The 19,513-nt window shown below is 38.2% G+C and overlaps 2 long non-coding RNA genes across 2 annotated transcripts; both read left to right on the plus strand.

Moving 5' to 3' along the window:
• The first annotated feature begins 7,135 nt into the window (after nucleotides 1–7,135).
• Nucleotides 7,136–9,136, plus strand: LOC130644799 (uncharacterized). The gene is made up of 2 exons (XR_008982628.1): nucleotides 7,136–7,589; nucleotides 8,379–9,136. It is a non-coding gene; the product is annotated as an uncharacterized LOC130644799 (long non-coding RNA).
• A 4,776-nt stretch (nucleotides 9,137–13,912) lies between these two features.
• On the plus strand, nucleotides 13,913–15,913 carry LOC130644800 (uncharacterized). Its single transcript, XR_008982629.1, has 2 exons — nucleotides 13,913–14,366; nucleotides 15,156–15,913. It is a non-coding gene; the product is annotated as an uncharacterized LOC130644800 (long non-coding RNA).
• The last annotated feature ends 3,600 nt before the right edge of the window (nucleotides 15,914–19,513 follow it).

Below are 19,513 nucleotides of genomic sequence, written 5' to 3' on the forward strand. Positions count from 1 at the left end.
TTAAAATCGCGGTTTTGAACGACCGTGACCTTAAACTCAGGGACCTAGAAATAGTGTGAGTTTTTTTATCTGTAACCTGTTCAACATTGCCTACAGAGGCCATAATGTGCGTGTTTTTATTGCTTATGGTGTTGATTCATTTGCTCGTGCTGCGCATGTGCGAGAATTACTGTCATAAGAACGCTTAGCATGCCAAAATACCTCAGCACACGTTGCTAACTTTCCCGATTTCAAATTTCAAAATGTTCACAAGTTGTTTAAAACTTTATTCCTATTTTGCCAGTTTTGAACTTTAAAGGAGAAATTCAGTGCAACGCTAAAAGAAGCAGAAATCTTTGACCATCCTTGGGACTGCTGCAGAAGCAAGGTAAAACTTGTAAGCAGTAACCTTCTCTAGGAACACGGGTATGCTTAGGAAAGACGTGCTTTTTAAGACCTGTCCTGTGTCAGGAATGCTCAATCCAAGATTTCCGATGGAAAACTGCAACGGGTTTTTGTCTGGACTGAGAAAACTGAGTCTACGGTGTCCGTGCAGTACCAACGCATTCATAATGATACTCAGTGCTTCCCAGTATTGACAAGGCCTTTAATCTTCTCAACATGATCTTAACTTTCGGAGTCGAGTTCCAAATGTACGTATGGAGTGGTTCCTCGGGATTCTGCGTGACACCTCACATGGTGATAAAAATTCATTCTTTTAGCTAAATGTTCCCGACCCCCAACCGAATCGAAAAATTTCGAAATTGACGAATACCGTAGAGATGATACATACCTTAAACTGAGGGACCTAGAAATAGTGTGAGTTTTTTTTTCTGTAACCTGTTCAACATTGCGTACAGAGGCCATAATGCGCGTGTTTTTATTGCTTATGGTGTTTATTCATTTGCTCGTGCTGCGCATGTGCGGGAATTACTGAACACCTCGATGACACAGATAAACTGGGGAAGCGCTCAGAAAATAAAACTGGAATGACCGTGGTTAAAAAATCGCTTCAGTGTAATCAAAATAAAAGTAGGACTGTTCGTATTCTATCTACTTTGAGGAGACATCTCGGGTGAAATAAAGATGATCATCAAACAAACAATCCGTAAAGAGATACTGGAGTTAATTCTTGCTGCTCGACAATGATGACTATACAGAGATTTTTAGGCAACAAATCCGTTAATTCAACAATTCTCTCAATGCACTCTTGCCTGCATAGCTTGTTAGTATTTGCTTAAGATTGCACATTAATTATCAGGAAGCGCGAACTTAGTACGACAAAGATGACTGTACTACAAGGCTTTTACTCATAAGAACGCACAACATACCAAGATACTTTATCAAACGTTCTTGACTTTCCCGATTTGAATTTTCAAAATGTTCTTAAATTGTTTTTAACTTTCTCCTTATTTTGTAAATTTTGAACTTTAGAGGAGAATTTCAGTGCAACGATAAAAGAAGCTGTAACCTTCTCTAAAAACACCGGTATGCTTAGGGAAGACGTACTTTTCAAGACCTGGCCTGTCAAACGTTTGCGCAATGCAAGTTTTCCGATGAAAAACTGCAACGGGTGCTTGTCTGGACCGAGAAAACTGAGTGTACGATGTCCCTGCAGTCCCGCTGCGATCATAATGATACTCAGTGCTTCCCAGCATTAACAAGGCCCTTAATCTTCTCAACATGATCTTAACTTTCGGAGTCGAGTTCCAAATGTACGTATGGAGTGGTTCCTCGGGATTCTGCGTGACACCTCACATGGTGAAAAAAATTCATTCTTTTAGCTAAATGTTCCCGACCCCCAACCGAATCGAAAAATTTCGAAATTGACGAATACCGTAGAGATGATACATACCTTAAACTCAGGGACCTAGAAATAGTGTGAGTTTTTTTATCTGAAACCTGTTCAACATTGCGTACAGAGGCCATAATGCGCGTGTTTTTATTGCTTATGGTGTTTATTCATTTGCTCGTGCTGCGCATGTGCGGGAATTACTGAACACCTCGATGACACAGATAAACTGGGGAAGCGCTCAGAAATTAAAACTGGAATGACCGTGGTTACAAAATCGCTTCAGTGTAATCAAAATAAAAGTAGGACTGTTCGTATTCTATCTACTTTGAGGAGACATCTCGGGTGAAAAAAAGGTGATCATCAAACAAAAAATCCGTAAAGAGATACTGGAGTTACTTCCTGCTGCTCGACAATGATGACTATACAGAGATTTTTAGGCAAAAAATCCGTTAATTCAACAATTCTCTCAATGCACTCTTGCCTGCATAGCTTGTTAGTATTTGCTTAAGATTGCACATTAATTATCAGGAAGCGCGAACTTAGTACGACAAAGATGACTGTACTACAAGGCTTTTACTTATAAGAACGCACAACATACCAAGATACTTTATCAAACGTTCTTGACTTTCCCGATTTGAATTTTCAAAATGTTCTTAAATTGTTTTTAACTTTCTCCTTATTTTGCAAATTTTGAACTTTAGAGAAGAATTTCAGTGCAACGATAAAAGACACTGTAACCTTCTCTAAAAACACCGGTATGCTTAGGGAAGACGTACTTTTCAAGACCTGGCCTGTCAAACGTTTGCGCAATGCAAGTTTTCCGATGAAAAACTGCAACGGGTGCTTGTCTGGACCGAGAAAACTGAGTGTACGATGTCCCTGCAGTCCCGCTGCGATCATAATGATACTCAGTGCTTCCCAGCATTGACAAGGCCCTTAATCTTCTCAACATGATCTTAACTTTCGGAGTCTAGTCCCAAATGTACGTATGGAGTGGTTCCTCGGGATTCTGCGTGACACCTCACATGGTGAAAAATATTCATTCTTTTAGCTAAATCTTCCCGACCCCCAACCGAATCGAAAAATAACGAAATTGACGAATACCGTAGAGATGATACATACCTTCACGGTCATTTACGGCAGGAAAAAAAGTGTGCGCATGCGCCATTATTTGTTATCAAATTTTCTGCCGCAAGCGATTCATAATGGCCACCATCGCACGTGCTTTAAATTTCCCTTAAAAACAAATGTTTTTCGAGCCTCTGCGGTAGAGATCATCTCTTAAAAAGATTTTATTTTAGTAGAGCAGGCCTTGGACTATACAAAAACTCTGGATTCCACTACCCGATCACTTTCACTTTTGTTGGGAGGAGACAGAAAGAATAGCAATGTTTTGTTCATAAAATTTTATATGTTGGTGGAAAATGAAGATATTTGCCTTCCAACGCAAAGTCATGCTTTAAGACATGTGTTTCCTGAAAGCTGATAGCCTATTTTATCAAATAAAACCAGTGGTTTGTGGCTGCCACTTTTTTTCTGAAAGAAATTGGTCCTTGGAAATGACCTCAAGACTTCATAAATCGGTAAATATCATTATTTTAAATGAGAGTTGTGCACTCAATAAGATAAATATAAGCAATAAACCAGTGTTAGATGTGAAAAATGTTGCTTGTGGCTACCCCCTACCCTTTCACAGTCATGGTAAACACTTAATTAGGCGACGGTATGCTAATTAGGGCATACCACCTATTTAGACGACTCATTGTACCCTAGTTAGACCATATGTAACCTAGTTAAGACATTACAATATTTAATGGCTTCTCACACATTCCTAAAAAAAATCGCAAAAACACTTTGTTCAGAATGAATAGTCTACGCAACCATGATTCCAAAATTGTCACTCGTGCCTCGATATGCTCGCGCAAGTAAGAATTATGTTAAAATGAAATATTACATGTCGCCTATTTAGGTGACGATAGTAAAATCCGCAATAATTTAATGAAGATATTCTTTCACAAAAAACGCAAAAAAAAGTATTTTTTTTAAGATGGATGTGGTAACAATTTGTTTTGTAACGTTTCTTTTTTATTCACATCCTGTTTTAACATCGTTAAAATCTTAGTCAAACAATACCACGTTTTCGTCCGCCATATTTTTTTTCCTGTGGCGTCGATGGCTGAAATCCATTATTTAAAACAACAAATATGGCCACACAAGGGAAGTGGGCTGTACGAGGTTTGTACCCGGGGTCCATTGAATGTGACGGCTGGTCTGTTAAATTATTGAATTATAAAAGATTGAAAACAATTGCCACACATTGCACACGTGATTTTGGTAGCTTATATTGTACTTTCTGTTTGTTCACATTTTAGGGCACCAGTCCCAAATTGTTCTATGATACAAAACATGTTGGCACGATTTCATTGAAGTAATTTTGACCCAACAATTCACAATTTCAAGCGTCATTCAAACGTGATTTGCATGTGAAGATTTGTTGACAGAAGCGGTTAAAAAAAAAGATGGAACAATGATGAAACAGAGGAGCTTGTCGATTTGCTCGATTATCACTTTTTGTTGGATGCGTTTGAAATAAGAATATATTCGTTAAATACAGATTATGAATTGAAATAAAAAATATTTGTAATAGCCTAATTTGTAAACTATTTTTATATAATTCAGATTGACTATCGTGGTGAAAAATCTCACGATTAAGGAATGGTTTAGGCTTAAATGTCTAAAAATGTGTGTGCTTTCGTTTAACACATATATAACTGTACAATTTTTTTCATTTGCAATCAGTTGCTAGTCTAACAACAACAACAATAATGATAAACATTTAAAATGTTTCTAGCCCAGAAAATCACAAAAACCTATTGTTAGTGGATTATTTCCATTGGGGTCCACTGAGTCTGAGTGAAGCTAGCTTTCTCACATTTACGTTTAGTTTTAGCAGGCTTCTAGAAAACTAATCAAGACCAACCTTAGAGCTAGCTAAGGTTACAGGTCAGATGAATTTTTTTTTTTCCTTATAAATTTAATTTTAGAAGTATAATAATTTACATTTCTAATAGTTGTCAACCATTTTTTTGTGAAAACGAAAGTGAAATGTATGGTGTAGAAAAGCTCAAAATTTTAGTAGTAAAAAAAGTGGCAGCTACTACCTAATACGATAGAACGCTCGATAAGGGATACATACAAACAGGAAAAGTAATTTTTAGGCAAAACCTTGCGTCAGAATGTTGTACAAGAGTAATCCTGTACTGGTAAATTGTGAACTAGCCATCCGGGCTTTTGTGGACCTTACCGTCTGTTTAGGCTGCCCCGGGTCGCAACCAGAGGGGAAATAGTAGTCTATGGTCATCCTTCTTTAGTTTTAAAAGAAAAAAATGTTAAATTTTCTTTTATTGGGGGCAACTAAAACAAGATAATAGAGAGTGAGGTCAATATCGATAACGTCATAATCTTATGCCGTAGGCGCTTTTTTTAAAAAATTTTTGGCGCATGCGCACACTTTATTTCCTTAAAATCGCGGTTTTGAACGACCGTGACCTTAAACTCAGGGACCTAGAAATAGTGTGAGTTTTTTTATCTGTAACCTGTTCAACATTGCCTACAGAGGCCATAATGTGCGTGTTTTTATTGCTTATGGTGTTGATTCATTTGCTCGTGCTGCGCATGTGCGAGAATTACTGTCATAAGAACGCTTAGCATGCCAAAATACCTCAGCACACGTTGCTAACTTTCCCGATTTCAAATTTCAAAATGTTCACAAGTTGTTTAAAACTTTATTCCTATTTTGCCAGTTTTGAACTTTAAAGGAGAAATTCAGTGCAACGCTAAAAGAAGCAGAAATCTTTGACCATCCTTGGGACTGCTGCAGAAGCAAGGTAAAACTTGTAAGCAGTAACCTTCTCTAGGAACACGGGTATGCTTAGGAAAGACGTGCTTTTTAAGACCTGTCCTGTGTCAGGAATGCTCAATCCAAGATTTCCGATGGAAAACTGCAACGGGTTTTTGTCTGGACTGAGAAAACTGAGTCTACGGTGTCCGTGCAGTACCAACGCATTCATAATGATACTCAGTGCTTCCCAGTATTGACAAGGCCTTTAATCTTCTCAACATGATCTTAACTTTCGGAGTCGAGTTCCAAATGTACGTATGGAGTGGTTCCTCGGGATTCTGCGTGACACCTCACATGGTGATAAAAATTCATTCTTTTAGCTAAATGTTCCCGACCCCCAACCGAATCGAAAAATTTCGAAATTGACGAATACCGTAGAGATGATACATACCTTAAACTGAGGGACCTAGAAATAGTGTGAGTTTTTTTTTCTGTAACCTGTTCAACATTGCGTACAGAGGCCATAATGCGCGTGTTTTTATTGCTTATGGTGTTTATTCATTTGCTCGTGCTGCGCATGTGCGGGAATTACTGAACACCTCGATGACACAGATAAACTGGGGAAGCGCTCAGAAAATAAAACTGGAATGACCGTGGTTAAAAAATCGCTTCAGTGTAATCAAAATAAAAGTAGGACTGTTCGTATTCTATCTACTTTGAGGAGACATCTCGGGTGAAATAAAGATGATCATCAAACAAACAATCCGTAAAGAGATACTGGAGTTAATTCTTGCTGCTCGACAATGATGACTATACAGAGATTTTTAGGCAACAAATCCGTTAATTCAACAATTCTCTCAATGCACTCTTGCCTGCATAGCTTGTTAGTATTTGCTTTGGATTGCACCTTAATTATCAGGAAGCGCGAACTTAGTACGACAAAGATGACTGTACTACAAGGCTTTTACTCATAAGAACGCTCAACATACCAAGATACTTCATCAAACGTTCTTGACTTTCCCGATTTGAATTTTCAAAATGTTCTTAAATTGTTTTTAACTTTCTCCTTATTTTGCAAATTTTGAACTTTAGAGGAGAATTTCAGTGCAACGATAAAAGAAGCTGCAACCTTCTCTGAAAACACGGGTATGCTTAGGGAAGACGTACTTTTCAAGACCTGGCCTGTCAAACGTTTGCGCAATGCAAGTTTTCCGATGAAAAACTGCAACGGGTGCTTGTCTGGACCGAGAAAACTGAGTGTACGATGTCCCTGCAGTCCCGTTGCGATCATAATGATACTCAGTGCTTCCCAGCATTGACAAGGCCCTTAATCTTCTCAACATGATCTTAACTTTCGGAGTCTAGTCCCAAATGTACGTATGGAGTGGTTCCTCGGGATTCTGCGTGACACCTCACATGGTGAAAAATATTCATTCTTTTAGCTAAATCTTCCCGACCCCCAACCGAATCGAAAAATAACGAAATTGACGAATACCGTAGAGATGATACATACCTTCACGGTCATTTACGGCAGGAAAAAAAGTGTGCGCATGCGCCATTATTTGTTATCAAATTTTCTGCCGCAAGCGATTCATAATGGCCACCATCGCACGTGCTTTAAATTTCCCTTAAAAACAAATGTTTTTCGAGCCTCTGCGGTAGAGATCATCTCTTAAAAAGATTTTATTTTAGTAGAGCAGGCCTTGGACTATACAAAAACTCTGGATTCCACTACCCGATCACTTTCACTTTTGTTGGGAGGAGACAGAAAGAATAGCAATGTTTTGTTCATAAAATTTTATATGTTGGTGGAAAATGAAGATATTTGCCTTCCAACGCAAAGTCATGCTTTAAGACATGTGTTTCCTGAAAGCTGATAGCCTATTTTATCAAATAAAACCAGTGGTTTGTGGCTGCCACTTTTTTTCTGAAAGAAATTGGTCCTTGGAAATGACCTCAAGACTTCATAAATCGGTAAATATCATTATTTTAAATGAGAGTTGTGCACTCAATAAGATAAATATAAGCAATAAACCAGTGTTAGATGTGAAAAATGTTGCTTGTGGCTACCCCCTACCCTTTCACAGTCAGGGTAAACACTTAATTAGGCGACGGTATGCTAATTAGGGCATACCACCTATTTAGACGACTCATTGTACCCTAGTTAGACCATATGTAACCTAGTTAAGACATTACAATATTTAATGGCTTCTCACACATTCCTAAAAAAAATCGCAAAAACACTTTGTTCAGAATGAATAGTCTACGCAACCATGATTCCAAAATTGTCACTCGTGCCTCGATATGCTCGCGCAAGTAAGAATTATGTTAAAATGAAATATTACATGTCGCCTATTTAGGTGACGATAGTAAAATCCGCAATAATTTAATGAAGATATTCTTTCACAAAAAACGCAAAAAAAAGTATTTTTTTTAAGATGGATGTGGTAACAATTTGTTTTGTAACGTTTCTTTTTTATTCACATCCTGTTTTAACATCGTTAAAATCTTAGTCAAACAATACCACGTTTTCGTCCGCCATATTTTTTTTCCTGTGGCGTCGATGGCTGAAATCCATTATTTAAAACAACAAATATGGCCACACAAGGGAAGTGGGCTGTACGAGGTTTGTACCCGGGGTCCATTGAATGTGACGGCTGGTCTGTTAAATTATTGAATTATAAAAGATTGAAAACAATTGCCACACATTGCACACGTGATTTTGGTAGCTTATATTGTACTTTCTGTTTGTTCACATTTTAGGGCACCAGTCCCAAATTGTTCTATGATACAAAACATGTTGGCACGATTTCATTGAAGTAATTTTGACCCAACAATTCACAATTTCAAGCGTCATTCAAACGTGATTTGCATGTGAAGATTTGTTGACAGAAGCGGTTAAAAAAAAAGATGGAACAATGATGAAACAGAGGAGCTTGTCGATTTGCTCGATTACCACTTTTTGTTGGATGCGTTTGAAATAAGAATATATTCGTTAAATACAGATTATGAATTGAAATAAAAAATACTTGTAATAGCCTAATTTGTAAACTATTTTTATATAATTCAGATTGACTATCGTGGTGAAAAATCTCACGATTAAGGAATGGTCTAGGCTTAAATGTCTAAAAATGTGTGTGCTTTCGTTTAACACATATATAACTGTACAATTTTTTTCATTTGCAATCAGTTGCTAGTCTAACAACAACAACAATAATGATAAACATTTAAAATGTTTCTAGCCCAGAAAATCACAAAAACCTATTGTTAGTGGATTATTTCCATTGGGGTCCACTGAGTCTGAGTGAAGCTAGCTTTCTCACATTTACGTTTAGTTTTAGCAGGCTTCTAGAAAACTAATCAAGACCAACCTTAGAGCTAGCTAAGGTTACAGATCAGATGAATTTTTTTTTTTCCTTATAAATTTAATTTTAGAAGTATAATAATTTACATTTCTAATAGTTGTCAACCATTTTTTTGTGAAAACGAAAGTGAAATGTATGGTGTAGAAAAGCTCAAAATTTTAGTAGTAAAAAAAGTGGCAGCTACTACCTAATACGATAGAACGCTCGATAAGGGATACATACAAACAGGAAAAGTAATTTTTAGGCAAAACCTTGCGTCAGAATGTTGTACAAGAGTTATCCTGTACTGGTAAATTGTGAACTAGCCATCCGGGCTTTTGTGGACCTTGCCGTCTGTTTAGGCTGCCCCAGGTCGCAACCAAAGGGGAAATAGTAGTCTATGGTCATCCTTCTTTAGTTTTAAAAGAAAAAAATGTTAAATTTTCTTTTATTGGGGGCAACTAAAACAAGATAATAGAGAGTGAGGTCAATATCGATAACGTCATAATCTTATGCCGTAGGCGCTTTTTTTAAAAAATTTTTGGCGCATGCGCACACTTTATTTCCTTAAAATCGCGGTTTTGAACGACCGTGACCTTAAACTCAGGGACCTAGAAATAGTGTGAGTTTTTTTATCTGTAACCTGTTCAACATTGCCTACAAAGGCCATAATGTGCGTGTTTTTATTGCTTATGGTGTTGATTCATTTGCTCGTGCTGCGCATGTGCGAGAATTACTGTCATAAGAACGCTTAGCATGCCAAAATACCTCAGCACACGTTGCTAACTTTCCCGATTTCAAATTTCAAAATGTTCACAAGTTGTTTAAAACTTTATTCCTATTTTGCCAGTTTTGAACTTTAAAGGAGAAATTCAGTGCAACGCTAAAAGAAGCAGAAATCTTTGACCATCCTTGGGACTGCTGCAGAAGCAAGGTAAAACTTGTAAGCAGTAACCTTCTCTAGGAACACGGGTATGCTTAGGAAAGACGTGCTTTTTAAGACCTGTCCTGTGTCAGGAATGCTCAATCCAAGATTTCCGATGGAAAACTGCAACGGGTTTTTGTCTGGACTGAGAAAACTGAGTCTACGGTGTCTGTGCAGTACCAACGCATTCATAATGATACTCAGTGCTTCCCAGTATTGACAAGGCCTTTAATCTTCTCAACATGATCTTAACTTTCGGAGTCGAGTTCCAAATGTACGTATGGAGTGGTTCCTCGGGATTCTGCGTGACACCTCACATGGTGATAAAAATTCATTCTTTTAGCTAAATGTTCCCGACCCCCAACCGAATCGAAAAATTTCGAAATTGACGAATACCGTAGAGATGATACATACCTTAAACTGAGGGACCTAGAAATAGTGTGAGTTTTTTTTTCTGTAACCTGTTCAACATTGCGTACAGAGGCCATAATGCGCGTGTTTTTATTGCTTATGGTGTTTATTCATTTGCTCGTGCTGCGCACGTGCGGGAATTACTGAACACCTCGATGACACAGATAAACTGGGGAAGCGCTCAGAAATTAAAATTGGAATGACCGTGGTTACAAAATCGCTGCAGTGTAATCAAAATAAAAGTAGGACTGTTCGTATTCTATCTACTTTGAGGAGACATCTCGGGTGAAATAAAGATGATCATCAAACAAACAATCCGTAAAGAGATACTGGAGTTAATTCTTGCTGCTCGACAATGATGACTATACAGAGATTTTTAGGCAACAAATCCGTTAATTCAACAATTCTCTCAATGCACTCTTGCCTGCATAGCTTGTTAGTATTTGCTTAGGATTGCACCTTAATTATCAGGAAGCGCGAACTTAGTACGACAAAGATGACTGTACTACAAGGCTTTTACTCATAAGAACGCTCAACATACCAAGATACTTCATCAAACGTTCTTGACTTTCCCGATTTGAATTTTCAAAATGTTCTTAAATTGTTTTTAACTTTCTCCTTATTTTGCAAATTTTGAACTTTAGAGGAGAATTTCAGTGCAACGATAAAAGAAGCTGCAACCTTCTCTGAAAACACGGGTATGCTTAGGGAAGACGTAATGTTCAAGACATGGTCTGTCAAACGTTTGCGCAATGCAAGTTTTCCGATGAAAAACTGCAACGGGTGCTTGTCTGGACCGAGAAAACTGAGTCTACGATGTCCGCGCAGTACCGACGCATTCATAATGATACTCAGTGCTTCCCAGTATTGACAAGGCCTTTAATCTTCTCAACATGATCTTAACTTTCGGAGTCGAGTTCCAAATGTACGTATGGAGTGGTTCCTCGGGATTCTGCATGACACCTCACATGGTGAAAAATATTCATTCTTTTGCTAAATCTTCCCGACGCCCAACCGAATCGAAAAATAACGAAATTGACGAATACCGTAGAGATGACACATACCTCAAACTCAGGGACCTAGAAATAGTGTGAGTTTTTTTATCTGTAACCTGTTCAACATTGCCTACAGAGGCCATAATGTGCGTGTTTTAATTGCTTATGGTGTTGATTCATTTGCTCGTGCTGCGCATGTGCGAGAATTACTGTCATAAGAACGCTTAGCATGCCAAAATACCTCAGCACACGTTGTTAACTTTCCCGATTTCAAATTTCAAAATGTTCACAAGTTGTTTAAAACTTTATTCCTATTTTGCCAGTTTTGAACTTTAAAAGAGAAATTCAGTGCAACGCTAAAAGAAGCAGAAATCTTTGACCATCCTTGGGACTGCTGCAGAAGCAAGGTAAAACTTGTAAGCACTAAACTTCTCTAGGAACACGGGTATGCTTAGGAAAGACGTGCTTTTTAAGACCTGTCCTGTGTGAGGAATGCCCAATCCAAGATTTCCGATGGAAAACTGCAACGGGTGTTTGTCTGGACTGAGAAAACTATGTCTACGATGTCCGCGCAGTACCGACGCATTCATAATGATACTCAGTGCTTCCCAGTATTGACAAGGCCTTTAATCTTCTCAACATGATCCTAACTTTCGGAGTCGAGTTCAAAATGTACGTATGGAGTGGTTCCTCGGGATTCTGCGTGACACCTCACATGGTGAAAAATATTCATTCTTTTAGCTAAATCTTCCCGACCCCCAACTGAATCTAAAAATAACGAAATTGACGAATACCGTAGAGATGATACATACCTTAAACTCAGGGACCTAGAAATAGTGTGAGTTTTTTATCTGTAACCTGTTCAACATTGCCTACAGAGGCCATAATGTGCGTGTTTTTATTGCTTATGGTGTTGATTCATTTGCTCGTGCTGCGCATGTGCGCGAATTACTGTCATAAGAACGCTTAGCATGCCAAAATACCTCAGCACACGTTGTTAACTTTCCCGATTTTAAATTTCAAAATGTTCACAAGTTGTTTAAAACTTTATTCCTATTTTGCCAGTTTTGAACTTTAAAGGAGAAATTCAGTGCAACGCTAAAAGAAGCAGAAATCTTTGACCATCCTTGGGACTGCTGCAGAAGCAAGGTAAAACTTGTAAGCAGTAACCTTCTCTAGGAACACGGGTATGCTTAGGAATGACGTGCTTTTAAAGACCTGTCCTGTGTGAGGAATGCCCAATCCAAGATTTCCGATGGAAAACTGCAACGGGTGTTTGTCTGGACTGAGAAAACTGAGTCTACGATGTACGCGCAGTACCGACGCATTTATAATGATACTCAGTGCTTCCCAATATTGACAAGGCCTTTAATCTTCTCAACATGATCTTAACTTTCGGAGTCGAGTTTCAAATGTACGTATGGAGTGGTTCCTCGGGATTCTGCGTGACACCTCACATGGTGAAAAAAATTCATTCTTTTAGCTAAATGTTCCCGACCCCCAACCGAATCGAAAAATTTCAAAATTGACGAATACCGTAGAGATGATACATACCTTAAACTCAGGGACCTAGAATTAGTGTGAGTTTTTTTATCTGTAACCTGTTCAACATTGCGTACAGAGGCCATAATGCGCGTGTTTTTATTGCTTATGGTGTTTATTCATTTGCTCATGCTGCGCATGTGCGGGAATTACTGAACACTCCGATGACACAGATAAACTGTGGAAGCGCTCAGAAATTAAAACTGGAATGACCGTGGTTACAAAATCGCTTCAGTGTAATCAAAATAAAAGTAGGACTGTTCGTATTCTATCTACTTTGAGGAGACATCTCGGGTGAAAAAAAGATGATAATCAAACAAACAATCCGTAAAGAGATACTGGAGTTACTTCTTGCTGCTCGACAATGATGACTATACAGACATTTTTAGGCAACAAATCCGTTAATTCAACAATTCTCTCAATGCACTCTTGCCTGCATAGCTTGTTAGTATTTGCTTAAGATTGCACCTTAATTATCAGGAAGCGCGAACTTAGTACGACAAAGATGACTGTACTACAAAGCTTTTACTCATAAGAACGCTCAACATACCAAGATACTTCATCAAACGTTCTTGACTTTCCCGATTTGAATTTTCAAAATGTTCTTAAATTGTTTTTAACTTTCTCCTTATTTTGCAAATTTTGAACTTTAGAGGAGAATTTCAGTGCAACGATAAAAGAAGCTGTAACCTTCTCTAAAAACACGGGTATGCTTAGGGAAGACGTACTTTTCAAGACCTGCCTGTCAAACGTTTGCGCAATGCAAGATTTCCGATGAAAAAATGCAACGGGTGCTTGTCTGGACCGAGAAAACTGAGTGTACGATGTCCCTGCAGTCCCGTTGCGATCATAATGATACTCAGTGCTTCCCAGCATTGACAAGGCCCTTAATCTTCTCAACATGATCTTAACTTTCGGAGTCTAGTCCCAAATGTACGTATGGAGTGGTTCCTCGGGATTCTGCGTGACACCTCACATGGTGAAAAATATTCATTCTTTTAGCTAAATCTTCCCGACCCCCAACCGAATCGAAAAATAACGAAATTGACGAATACCGTAGAGATGATACATACCTTCACGGTCATTTACGGCAGGAAAAAAAGTGTGCGCATGCGCCATTATTTGTTATCAAATTTTCTGCCGCAAGCGATTCATAATGGCCACCATCGCACGTGCTTTAAATTTCCCTTAAAAACAAATGTTTTTCGAGCCTCTGCGGTAGAGATCATCTCTTAAAAAGATTTTATTTTAGTAGAGCAGGCCTTGGACTATACAAAAACTCTGGATTCCACTACCCGATCACTTTCACTTTTGTTGGGAGGAGACAGAAAGAATAGCAATGTTTTGTTCATAAAATTTTATATGTTGGTGGAAAATGAAGATATTTGCCTTCCAACGCAAAGTCATGCTTTAAGACATGTGTTTCCTGAAAGCTGATAGCCTATTTTATCAAATAAAACCAGTGGTTTGTGGCTGCCACTTTTTTTCTGAAAGAAATTGGTCCTTGGAAATGACCTCAAGACTTCATAAATCGGTAAATATCATTATTTTAAATGAGAGTTGTGCACTCAATAAGATAAATATAAGCAATAAACCAGTGTTAGATGTGAAAAATGTTGCTTGTGGCTACCCCCTACCCTTTCACAGTCAGGGTAAACACTTAATTAGGCGACGGTATGCTAATTAGGGCATACCACCTATTTAGACGACTCATTGTACCCTAGTTAGACCATATGTAACCTAGTTAAGACATTACAATATTTAATGGCTTCTCACACATTCCTAAAAAAAATCGCAAAAACACTTTGTTCAGAATGAATAGTCTACGCAACCATGATTCCAAAATTGTCACTCGTGCCTCGATATGCTCGCGCAAGTAAGAATTATGTTAAAATGAAATATTACATGTCGCCTATTTAGGTGACGATAGTAAAATCCGCAATAATTTAATGAAGATATTCTTTCACAAAAAACGCAAAAAAAAGTATTTTTTTTAAGATGGATGTGGTAACAATTTGTTTTGTAACGTTTCTTTTTTATTCACATCCTGTTTTAACATCGTTAAAATCTTAGTCAAACAATACCACGTTTTCGTCCGCCATATTTTTTTTCCTGTGGCGTCGATGGCTGAAATCCATTATTTAAAACAACAAATATGGCCACACAAGGGAAGTGGGCTGTACGAGGTTTGTACCCGGGGTCCATTGAATGTGACGGCTGGTCTGTTAAATTATTGAATTATAAAAGATTGAAAACAATTGCCACACATTGCACACGTGATTTTGGTAGCTTATATTGTACTTTCTGTTTGTTCACATTTTAGGGCACCAGTCCCAAATTGTTCTATGATACAAAACATGTTGGCACGATTTCATTGAAGTAATTTTGACCCAACAATTCACAATTTCAAGCGTCATTCAAACGTGATTTGCATGTGAAGATTTGTTGACAGAAGCGGTTAAAAAAAAAGATGGAACAATGATGAAACAGAGGAGCTTGTCGATTTGCTCGATTACCACTTTTTGTTGGATGCGTTTGAAATAAGAATATATTCGTTAAATACAGATTATGAATTGAAATAAAAAATACTTGTAATAGCCTAATTTGTAAACTATTTTTATATAATTCAGATTGACTATCGTGGTGAAAAATCTCACGATTAAGGAATGGTCTAGGCTTAAATGTCTAAAAATGTGTGTGCTTTCGTTTAACACATATATAACTGTACAATTTTTTTCATTTGCAATCAGTTGCTAGTCTAACAACAACAACAATAATGATAAACATTTAAAATGTTTCTAGCCCAGAAAATCACAAAAACCTATTGTTAGTGGATTATTTCCATTGGGGTCCACTGAGTCTGAGTGAAGCTAGCTTTCTCACATTTACGTTTAGTTTTAGCAGGCTTCTAGAAAACTAATCAAGACCAACCTTAGAGCTAGCTAAGGTTACAGATCAGATGAATTTTTTTTTTTCCTTATAAATTTAATTTTAGAAGTATAATAATTTACATTTCTAATAGTTGTCAACCATTTTTTTGTGAAAACGAAAGTGAAATGTATGGTGTAGAAAAGCTCAAAATTTTAGTAGTAAAAAAAGTGGCAGCTACTACCTAATACGATAGAACGCTCGATAAGGGATACATACAAACAGGAAAAGTAATTTTTAGGCAAAACCTTGCGTCAGAATGTTGTACAAGAGTTATCCTGTACTGGTAAATTGTGAACTAGCCATCCGGGCTTTTGTGGACCTTGCCGTCTGTTTAGGCTGCCCCAGGTCGCAACCAAAGGGGAAATAGTAGTCTATGGTCATCCTTCTTTAGTTTTAAAAGAAAAAAATGTTAAATTTTCTTTTATTGGGGGCAACTAAAACAAGATAATAGAGAGTGAGGTCAATATCGATAACGTCATAATCTTATGCCGTAGGCGCTTTTTTTAAAAAATTTTTGGCGCATGCGCACACTTTATTTCCTTAAAATCGCGGTTTTGAACGACCGTGACCTTAAACTCAGGGACCTAGAAATAGTGTGAGTTTTTTTATCTGTAACCTGTTCAACATTGCCTACAAAGGCCATAATGTGCGTGTTTTTATTGCTTATGGTGTTGATTCATTTGCTCGTGCTGCGCATGTGCGAGAATTACTGTCATAAGAACGCTTAGCATGCCAAAATACCTCAGCACACGTTGCTAACTTTCCCGATTTCAAATTTCAAAATGTTCACAAGTTGTTTAAAACTTTATTCCTATTTTGCCAGTTTTGAACTTTAAAGGAGAAATTCAGTGCAACGCTAAAAGAAGCAGAAATCTTTGACCATCCTTGGGACTGCTGCAGAAGCAAGGTAAAACTTGTAAGCAGTAACCTTCTCTAGGAACACGGGTATGCTTAGGAAAGACGTGCTTTTTAAGACCTGTCCTGTGTCAGGAATGCTCAATCCAAGATTTCCGATGGAAAACTGCAACGGGTTTTTGTCTGGACTGAGAAAACTGAGTCTACGGTGTCTGTGCAGTACCAACGCATTCATAATGATACTCAGTGCTTCCCAGTATTGACAAGGCCTTTAATCTTCTCAACATGATCTTAACTTTCGGAGTCGAGTTCCAAATGTACGTATGGAGTGGTTCCTCGGGATTCTGCGTGACACCTCACATGGTGATAAAAATTCATTCTTTTAGCTAAATGTTCCCGACCCCCAACCGAATCGAAAAATTTCGAAATTGACGAATACCGTAGAGATGATACATACCTTAAACTGAGGGACCTAGAAATAGTGTGAGTTTTTTTTTCTGTAACCTGTTCAACATTGCGTACAGAGGCCATAATGCGCGTGTTTTTATTGCTTATGGTGTTTATTCATTTGCTCGTGCTGCGCACGTGCGGGAATTACTGAACACCTCGATGACACAGATAAACTGGGGAAGCGCTCAGAAATTAAAATTGGAATGACCGTGGTTACAAAATCGCTGCAGTGTAATCAAAATAAAAGTAGGACTGTTCGTATTCTATCTACTTTGAGGAGACATCTCGGGTGAAATAAAGATGATCATCAAACAAACAATCCGTAAAGAGATACTGGAGTTAATTCTTGCTGCTCGACAATGATGACTATACAGAGATTTTTAGGCAACAAATCCGTTAATTCAACAATTCTCTCAATGCACTCTTGCCTGCATAGCTTGTTAGTATTTGCTTAGGATTGCACCTTAATTATCAGGAAGCGCGAACTTAGTACGACAAAGATGACTGTACTACAAGGCTTTTACTCATAAGAACGCTCAACATACCAAGATACTTCATCAAACGTTCTTGACTTTCCCGATTTGAATTTTCAAAATGTTCTTAAATTGTTTTTAACTTTCTCCTTATTTTGCAAATTTTGAACTTTAGAGGAGAATTTCAGTGCAACGATAAAAGAAGCTGCAACCTTCTCTGAAAACACGGGTATGCTTAGGGAAGACGTAATGTTCAAGACATGGTCTGTCAAACGTTTGCGCAATGCAAGTTTTCCGATGAAAAACTGCAACGGGTGCTTGTCTGGACCGAGAAAACTGAGTCTACGATGTCCGCGCAGTACCGACGCATTCATAATGATACTCAGTGCTTCCCAGTATTGACAAGGCCTTTAATCTTCTCAACATGATCTTAACTTTCGGAGTCGAGTTCCAAATGTACGTATGGAGTGGTTCCTCGGGATTCTGCATGACACCTCACATGGTGAAAAATATTCATTCTTTTGCTAAATCTTCCCGACGCCCAACCGAATCGAAAAATAACGAAATTGACGAATACCGTAGAGATGACACATACCTCAAACTCAGGGACCTAGAAATAGTGTGAGTTTTTTTATCTGTAACCTGTTCAACATTGCCTACAGAGGCCATAATGTGCGTGTTTTAATTGCTTATGGTGTTGATTCATTTGCTCGTGCTGCGCATGTGCGAGAATTACTGTCATAAGAACGCTTAGCATGCCAAAATACCTCAGCACACGTTGTTAACTTTCCCGATTTCAAATTTCAAAATGTTCACAAGTTGTTTAAAACTTTATTCCTATTTTGCCAGTTTTGAACTTTAAAAGAGAAATTCAGTGCAACGCTAAAAGAAGCAGAAATCTTTGACCATCCTTGGGACTGCTGCAGAAGCAAGGTAAAACTTGTAAGCACTAAACTTCTCTAGGAACACGGGTATGCTTAGGAAAGACGTGCTTTTTAAGACCTGTCCTGTGTGAGGAATGCCCAATCCAAGATTTCCGATGGAAAACTGCAACGGGTGTTTGTCTGGACTGAGAAAACTATGTCTACGATGTCCGCGCAGTACCGACGCATTCATAATGATACTCAGTGCTTCCCAGTATTGACAAGGCCTTTAATCTTCTCAACATGATCCTAACTTTCGGAGTCGAGTTCAAAATGTACGTATGGAGTGGTTCCTCGGGATTCTGCGTGACACCTCACATGGTGAAAAATATTCATTCTTTTAGCTAAATCTTCCCGACCCCCAACTGAATCTAAAAATAACGAAATTGACGAATACCGTAGAGATGATACATACCTTAAACTCAGGGACCTAGAAATAGTGTGAGTTTTTTATCTGTAACCTGTTCAACATTGCCTACAGAGGCCATAATGTGCGTGTTTTTATTGCTTATGGTGTTGATTCATTTGCTCGTGCTGCGCATGTGCGCGAATTACTGTCATAAGAACGCTTAGCATGCCAAAATACCTCAGCACACGTTGTTAACTTTCCCGATTTTAAATTTCAAAATGTTCACAAGTTGTTTAAAACTTTATTCCTATTTTGCCAGTTTTGAACTTTAAAGGAGAAATTCAGTGCAACGCTAAAAGAAGCAGAAATCTTTGACCATCCTTGGGACTGCTGCAGAAGCAAGGTAAAACTTGTAAGCAGTAACCTTCTCTAGGAACACGGGTATGCTTAGGAATGACGTGCTTTTAAAGACCTGTCCTGTGTGAGGAATGCCCAATCCAAGATTTCCGATGGAAAACTGCAACGGGTGTTTGTCTGGACTGAGAAAACTGAGTCTACGATGTACGCGCAGTACCGACGCATTTATAATGATACTCAGTGCTTCCCAATATTGACAAGGCCTTTAATCTTCTCAACATGATCTTAACTTTCGGAGTCGAGTTTCAAATGTACGTATGGAGTGGTTCCTCGGGATTCTGCG

Source organism: Hydractinia symbiolongicarpus, chromosome 5 (assembly GCF_029227915.1).
Source record: "Hydractinia symbiolongicarpus strain clone_291-10 chromosome 5, HSymV2.1, whole genome shotgun sequence".
Taxonomy (NCBI): domain Eukaryota; kingdom Metazoa; phylum Cnidaria; class Hydrozoa; order Anthoathecata; family Hydractiniidae; genus Hydractinia; species Hydractinia symbiolongicarpus.